Here is a 7,813-nt window from a genome sequence, read left to right as displayed (position 1 = left end):
CCTCTCCTTCCCTCCCCTCTCCTCCCCTCCCCTCCTCTCTCCCTGCCTCCATCTCTAAAAAAGAATTGCAGAATATGTTAAGTTCACTTGATACACTGAAACTCACTGATTAGCAGAATTAAGCTTCTCCCTTCCCTTTCCAACCCCTTTAAAAAAAAAAAAAGCCAGAGCCGGCTCTGTCCTTCAGGGCCACGTGGCAGATCTAAAATCGCACCCTCTTTCTACCTGTGCGGAGCTTAATTAGTTTAGGTGGGAGTCTGTGCCAAGGAACGGCCCGGTCTCCCAGGCGCAATCTGCCGGGCAGAGCTTTCCCCAATGCGATTCCAAACTGAATGCCGCTTGCAGTTGTGATACCAACTGTGCGTTATTGGACAACAGCTCTGCCTCACACCTCAGAAGGAAACGAATAATATGACCCTCATTTTGGTAATATTATTAAACTGAGGTTTGAGGAGTTAAGTCTCTGAGAATGAACTAAAACTGGGTCCAATCTTTCGGTGTTGCTAATGTAAGATGTGAAAAGAATCGGTATGTGTATGGTTAAGAGAATGGACATCTATATTGAACAATGTGCCAAATGTTCTTTTCTTCTTGCCACAGTCCAAGATTGTCCTAAACTTTGATTTGATAGAATTATTTTTCACATTCCTTTGGAATTCTTTCCTGCCTCTGGGTCTTTTGCTCTGAGGTAAGGATTGGGAGTGCAGATCTTTCTTACATAATCTCTAGGTCTTATGTTTCTGTTCTCTACCTGAAGATTCATAATACCACTTTGATTCTACCCCTGTAAAGAAAAACAATCTCTCATTCCTGCTACTTAAATATTAGGTACTTAAGATTAAAGGGGTTATACATAAATATTGCTTACCCAGAAGCCTTCTGAATATTTCATTTCTAACAGAAATGCTCAATGTTTTAAAGCAACATTCTCCATTATAAAACAATTTGAAAAGGAAAAAAAAATCCCACGAGGGTAACAAGGGCTGGGTTTTTTGTTTGTTTTTTGTAGGAAAAGGTGGTTTTCACAGAAAGTACTGCTATCAGTTTATAAGACTGCTAGAAAATAGATTCTATTAAAAATAGCCACAAGCCCAATCATTGTTTTAAAGGTGCTTTAGGAGGGAGTAAATGTTCATTACTTTTAACATGGATTAGCATGTATCTGGAGGAGCTTTTTAAAGAAAAAAATCACAAGTTTTATAAAATTGAAGAAACTGAAGCTGTGTCATTTATAATGTAAAATTAATGCAGTTGAAATTTAATGGTTGACTCATCACTCCCACATTTGTATTTAGTTCTCTTGAGCTCATATGGTTTTCTTTAAAAATTGGTGATATCAGCTAAATGGGACTATTTCCCACTCCTACTCCCTGAGAAAAGTGCTTTTGTGAACATGTCAGCTCTGTTCCATCATTGCATGCCATCACCGAGTGACACAGAAGCAGGCTGGCTGCTCACACGCCCTCACCAGCATTAGCACAGGTTCAGGACCACAGTCCCAATAAGACAACCCTAAAGCTTCCATCTGTCTAGACTGGATCTCTGAAGTCTTCTAATCTAGCCTCTTTATTTTGGACATGGGGAAGCCAAGGCACAGAGGGGTTCAGCAACTTGCAGCTGAGCCTAGAACCCAGGTCTGTGTGATGCCCAAGCGCTTTTCACAGCCTGCATTGCTGCCACTCACCAGGACCTTCCATTGGTGCCATGCTAATTAGGAGGCAGTTTCACACGGTTCTGTAAGAGCCCTCCACGTATGTACAGTAAAGCCAGCGACCTTCTCTCTCCCTAAATCTGCTCAGCTCTGCTCTTTGCAGTCCAGTTAGGTTTCTTCAGCCTAAGCAGTTCCATCACTCCCTCCTGTGACGTGCTTTCTAGTTACCTCTTCTGGACACATTCCACTGATACTTTCCAGTTCTCAGTACCCCTTTTATTCAAAGGGGACCCACCCCAAATGGGACTCCTCCAACTTGTCCCTCTGCTGTAATCCCACTGCTGTCCTTCCTGTCTCCCCGCCCTAAAAACTCGGTCACTTTGCCTCCCCTTCTTCCCTCCCAATCCAGCCTCCAAGCAGTTTCTCCCACACTCTCCCTCTTCCTATTTCCACTACTCAGTATTCTTCCCCTTGACTTGGAAATAGTCCCTTTGCAGGTTTGCTTGTCTGGTGTGTCCAGAAATGCTTGTCTAAACTCCAGTAGCTGTACACAGCCTAACTGCTGTTGGTTTACCCACACCTCCCCCCACCCCCCGCCCGGACAAAGAAGCCACAGTCCTGGGTTGGGGTTCTGCTGCGCCTCTGCCAGCTCTGTCTTTACTACTAGGTATATGATTTACCCTTTCCTGCGTCTAAGATGAAGATGTTGAGCAACACAATCTCTAAAGAGATACCGCTAATTCTAAGGCGCTGTGTGTCTCTCCATTCCAATCTGCTTCCAGAGAAATCTTCCTAAAACACTGATCTGTTCTTTTTTTTTTTCTGCAAAATCCTCCAGTTGCCCCTCCTTTCACATACTTCCTTAGCTTGGCACTCAGGCCCCAGACAGATTGGTGCTAAACACTCCTACCTGATCGTCCTGTTGTCTTCAGGAGCCCACACTCAGCTACAGTAAATTCCGCTACTCCCTTTCTGGTACACTTGTGCCAAGCTTCCTACCTCTTTGTTTCTGTGGCACCAAAAGCTTCTCCCTTGTCCTGCAGGTGGAATACATGCCATGTCTTTGCAAGCTGCTTGAAAGCAGGGGATACTCTTTCTTCATCCTTGTCTTCACACAACACCTAGCACTTAGGAGGCAGGTGGTAAATGGCTGTTGTATAAATGTATTCGCCCAAAATTGCCCTAAAATCTTTGGGCCTTCACATCATGTTCTTGACTCACACTGGGCTTCCCGTCAAATAAAACCCTTAAACCTTTTAAAAGCACAGTTTTAACTAAGCAACTTATCTTCATCCTTTCCTTTTGTCCACTTTGAACTGATATTTAGAGCTTCGTCCACATTCATTGTTCTTAACTGAATAGACCTTTTTGACTCTTGATGCTCTTATCTAGTCTACTGGCTGCCCACTGTGGTCCACAGGTGTGATGTGTACACTGACTGCTTCATTAAAGTTGTTGATGCAAATGTTGAACAGGAGGAAGACCAGTGGATTGCTTGATTGGCACCTCTTTCTCTATCTTCTTATCTAGCAGTCTTTGGATATGATATTTAACCACATGTTACTAGCTGCTCATTTTGTTTCAATTAATTGTGTACATAGACAGAATTGGAGAATATTCATTCATTGAACTCGTAATTGAGAACAGTCATATCCAAGGCAGTGTGCTGGGCTTTGTGTAATAAAAAGCAATGATTACAGTTAGGCCCCTGTCCTCTGAGCCACAAAGAGCAAATAAGGGCTTCCAATTGCATGTTCAGGGTGACTGCCCAGTCCTCACCATGCTCAGCGGAGACCAAGGTGTACCACCCAGTCGTTTTTAAGAACATAATCAAGAAGTTGCTTACATTGCTTCTATTTATATCACATTGGCCTGACTTAGTCACATGACTACACCCAGGCGAAAGGGAGTTTGGGAAATGTAGTCTTTTCACTGGTAACCCCATGCCCAGCTAAACCTATTACTTTTGAAGAAGGAGAAAACTGATATTATTGGGAAAACAACTAAACAGTGAACCACAAAGAGAAAAAGAAGAATTCCACATGAGAAGAAAAACTGTAAGAGAGGGAGATGATTGATTAATTATATCTCAACAGAGTGGAAGTTACCAGGAGCATAGGTTTGGATTTAGCAGAACAAAATTAGAACTCTTAAAGAACAAGTGGGCTGTCTTGAGAATTAGAGTTCTCCACCTCTGAAAAGGATTTAGGGAATAGTCAGAAGAATTTACACTCAGAGGAAAGCTGGATAAACGGTCAGCCTTGAAGACTGAATAGCTGTGTGATTGTGGGTGAAATAGAGAGGAAAGGTCAGGAGACAGGCAGCGTAAACTGTCAGGAAACTACAACACCAGCCCTGGTGTGAGGTAGAAGGGGTGGAAGCAGTCAGAATGGACTGGAAGGAACAGATGTCAGTGAATAAAGAGCTTGGCTGTCCACGTGGGACGACAGGTACGATGTGTGCCCTGTGCCCCTGGACGTGAAACTGATTTATGTCTCCTGAAGGTACCTGGGGGCAGGGAAAGGCAGGGAGCACGGGAACAGATGTCAGTGAATAAAGAGCTTGGCTGTCCACATGGGACTACAGGTGCGATGTGTGCTCTGTGCCCCTGGGGGTGAAACTGATTTAAGTCTCTCTGAAGGTACCTGGGGGCAGGGAAAGGCAGGGAGCACATTAGCTTGGCCCTCTTAGAGATGCAGAAAGGTGGGCTCCAGGAGGCCCCATCTTTGCGTGTCAGGTGTGGGCCTTACTGCATCTTCCCGAGCCCAGGGAAGGGAAGCTGGCCTGGCCTCCCTGCGTAAAACAATGGGCATCATGACGGGCTCTGCTCCTGGGGAAGCGGGTTCTTCATGAGCAAGTGCTTTTCTCACTCTGTCCTGATTCTCGCTTCTATTTAAATTCAAAGCGTTGCCGAATTTTAAAATAATGTGGCCTGCTTTTCCCTGCTGCCCTTCAGTTCACCACAGGTATTTAATCTGTTTGTTCTGCAGAGGCAACTGTTCTCTGGATTTCTATGTGCTCTGATAGCAAATGTTTTGTGTCACAATAAAAATTATTCCTTCTGATGGATGCCATGGTTGCTTTGTGCTCTGTCCAAGAATGTCATTTCACATCTGCTAAAGTGCAGCATTTCCCCCACTAAGATTCCATGGGTGGCCAGTTTGTATTCCAAACCCAGGGAGTCAAAGTCTGGAGCTCCCAATGGCTGTTAGGGTCGTGTCTCAAGGGGCAGAGCCACAGAGCAACATTCTTCTCGAACAGCCCCTGCGGATCCCTGGGAAAAGGGAAGGAGGCCTGAAAGGAAAGGCTTCCACTGCGGTCCCTCTCTCCCCTGTGTATCTGAGGCACTTTGGTCTAGAAGGCGGAAGCACCAGTAGTGTTGGCACAATCACAGGAGCTTCCTTTGTAGGGCGCCCGCTGTGTGCCATGCCCTGGCTGAGGTATTATGTGCATTGTCTCCTTTACCCCTTGTAAGGGCCCTTTGAGACAGGTTTCTTCAAAGCTCTCATTTTATAGACAAGGAACTGAGCTCAGAGAGGTTAAGTGACTTGTGCAAGGTCACACAGGACTCAAACCTCACTCTGTTGGACTCTAGAGCCCAAGCTCTTAATTACTACACGGTACTCTTTAGATGGAGTTCATACTGGTGCGGCATAGACTGTGTCTCTGCCTCTCGGCATGTAAACCACGGCCGTTTCCAGGAGCTCAGTGAGAACCAGCAGAGCCCAAAGGGAGGTGGAAGGCATGGAAGAGGAACTAGCTGGGGGAACACAGAGGCAATTCCAGCCTTCAGGTGCACCCGACTCACTCCATGGAAATTGAGTGGCATAGGGGTGAAGAGCACAGGCTCTGAAGGCACCTTGTGTGACCTTGGCCACGGCAGTAATCATTTCTATGCCATAGTCTTCCTCTTTTTCCAAGTAATGACTGCCAGTTTTTAGCTGGTCACATAGCCTTCCAAAATAAAGACTACAATTCCCAGCCTCCCTTGCAGTGATGTACAGCCATATAACTATGTCTGGCCAATGAGATATAAGCTGATGCTATAAGGTCACTTCCTGAAAAGGTCAGCTGGCATATACCATTTGCTCCTTTTTTCTCTTTTGTTTTTTCTTCCAGTCTTCTGCCTGGAAAGTGGATATGATGTCTGGTATCTCGCTGCCATTTTGGACATGAAGATGAGGGCAACACCCTAAGGATGGTAGAACTGTGAGCCGGAAGGTGCCTGTGTCCCTAAAGACTTCATGAGCAAAGCCACCATCCCAGTCCTTGACTACCTACTTCTGTACTTTCACATAAGAAAGGAATAAACAAAACAACAAAAAAAGAAAGGAATAAACAACTATCTTATTTAAGCCACTGTTATTTAGGGCCTTCATTGCTCATGGTTGAGCCTAATCCTTTTTTTTTTTAATCCTCACCTGAGGATATGTTTGTTTTTTATTTTTATTGGCTTTTAGAGAGTGGAAGGGAGAGGGATAGAGAGAGAGAAATATCGGCGGTTGAGAGAGAAACATTGATCAGCTGCCTCCTGCACACCCTCTACTGGAGATTGAGCCCACAACCCAGACATGTGCCCTGACCAGGATCAAACGGTGACCTCCTGGTTCATTGGCCGACACTCGACCTCTGAGCCACACTGGCCAGGCTGTTTATTATTTTAAATTGAGTTTAGAAAGAGGAAGAGAGAAAGAGAGAGAGAGAGAGAGAGAGAGAGACAGACAGACATTGATCAGTGGCCTCCTGCATGTACCCCAACCAGGGATTGAACCTGCAACCTGGATATGTACCCTGATTGGGAATCAAACCTGCCACCTTTTAGTGTACGGGACAACACTCCAGCCAACTGCGCCACACCAGCCAGGGCTGGTTAACCTTAATCTATAAAACATATAAAACACTTGAAGCGATACCTGGCACATAAGCAATTCAATAAGTATTGGATAAATATTATTATTATTAGTGTGTGTGTTAATTAATCGATTAGGTGAGACAAAATTATAGAAGGTCTTGAAAAATCAAGGAGAGAAATTTGACCTTGATGTGATAAATTTATATTTGTTACTTCTAAAAAATTATTTGAGAAGAATTAAAGTAAAATAACCATAATCACTTAGGACCATCCCATAAAGGTAAAAGGCAAGAGCTATGGAAAGCAGGAGAGAGAATTGTACCAGAACTCTAAGCTAAGGCTGGTTATTAAAACCATACATAAAGTTTGGTTCTGAGTTGCCTGGCTGCTTTGGTTCAGAAAAAAACAGAAGCCTTTGTAGGCTTTTGAGTGGAGGTTTCCTGTTGTGCAAAGGCAGTTTAATCTAGCACTTCTGTGCAAGATAGATTGGATGGGAAAGAAATCAGAGTTCATTAAAGAAGCCATTGCAGGAACCCAAATATGAAGTGATGAAAATGATGGCAGTGGGATGGAAGTCAGGGAGCAAATATGGAAGATAATTTGAAGGAGATAAAGGAAATGCAGACGTCCAAGATGACTAAAGTTTCACATCTGAGCAATTACAGTAGTCAGGCGTGTGCTACTAAAGTACTGAGTAAGAAACAATCCCCTAATCTATGCCTGACAACAACAAACATTTATTTATTGCTTATGGGTGTGCAGGTTGGCTAGGATTCTCGTGGGTGGCTGGAACCAGATAGGCTTGGCTCCACGCTGCCAGTTGTGTTCAGATCTATTCCTCGTCCTGGAACCAGAGGCTATCCAGGCAGATTCACCTTGGGGCAGGTGGCAGAAGTGCAAGAAACTAAGCCAAGCCGTGAAAAGATATTTAAAGCCCCTGCTCACATCACTTCCACTAATGTTTTCATTAGCCAAAGCAAGTCCCTTGGCTAAATCCAAAGACAATGGGGTGAGGAAGTATTGGCCAACTCTGTCAGGAGGTGCTGCAAGGTTATATGGTGGGAGGAGTACAGACTAGGCAACAGTAATTCAATCTGCCTCAACAAAGAAAATAAGAGTGATTCTCCAGACATGGACTTTTTAGGAGTGGAGCGGAGTAGGATGGTGGGTTTCTTATAGTGAGGCACACCTTTAACATGACAGCCATCTGTCTCATGCAGAGTTGATACTGCAGTCGGGATTTCTGGGCTCCAGATCTAACTTGGGGACATACTCAGTCTTTCTCTTGTTGTTTTTCTGTGCCATAGATG

The 7,813-nt window shown here is 44.5% G+C and overlaps 1 protein-coding gene across 1 annotated transcript in view; it reads left to right on the top strand.

The window, feature by feature from the left end:
• Positions 1–5,970, top strand: part of ZNF706 (zinc finger protein 706) — a 43,824-nt gene extending 37,854 nt beyond the window's left edge. The window contains exon 3 of the mRNA XM_014550231.1: positions 5,771–5,970. The gene's annotated coding sequence lies outside the window, so the exon portion shown is untranslated. The remainder of the gene's footprint in view (positions 1–5,770) is intronic.
• The last annotated feature ends 1,843 nt before the right edge of the window (positions 5,971–7,813 follow it).

This window comes from Myotis brandtii, unplaced genomic scaffold (genome assembly GCF_000412655.1).
Source record: "Myotis brandtii unplaced genomic scaffold, ASM41265v1 scaffold59, whole genome shotgun sequence".
Classification (NCBI taxonomy): domain Eukaryota; kingdom Metazoa; phylum Chordata; class Mammalia; order Chiroptera; family Vespertilionidae; genus Myotis; species Myotis brandtii.
This window is presented reverse-complemented; position numbering and strand designations above follow the sequence as displayed.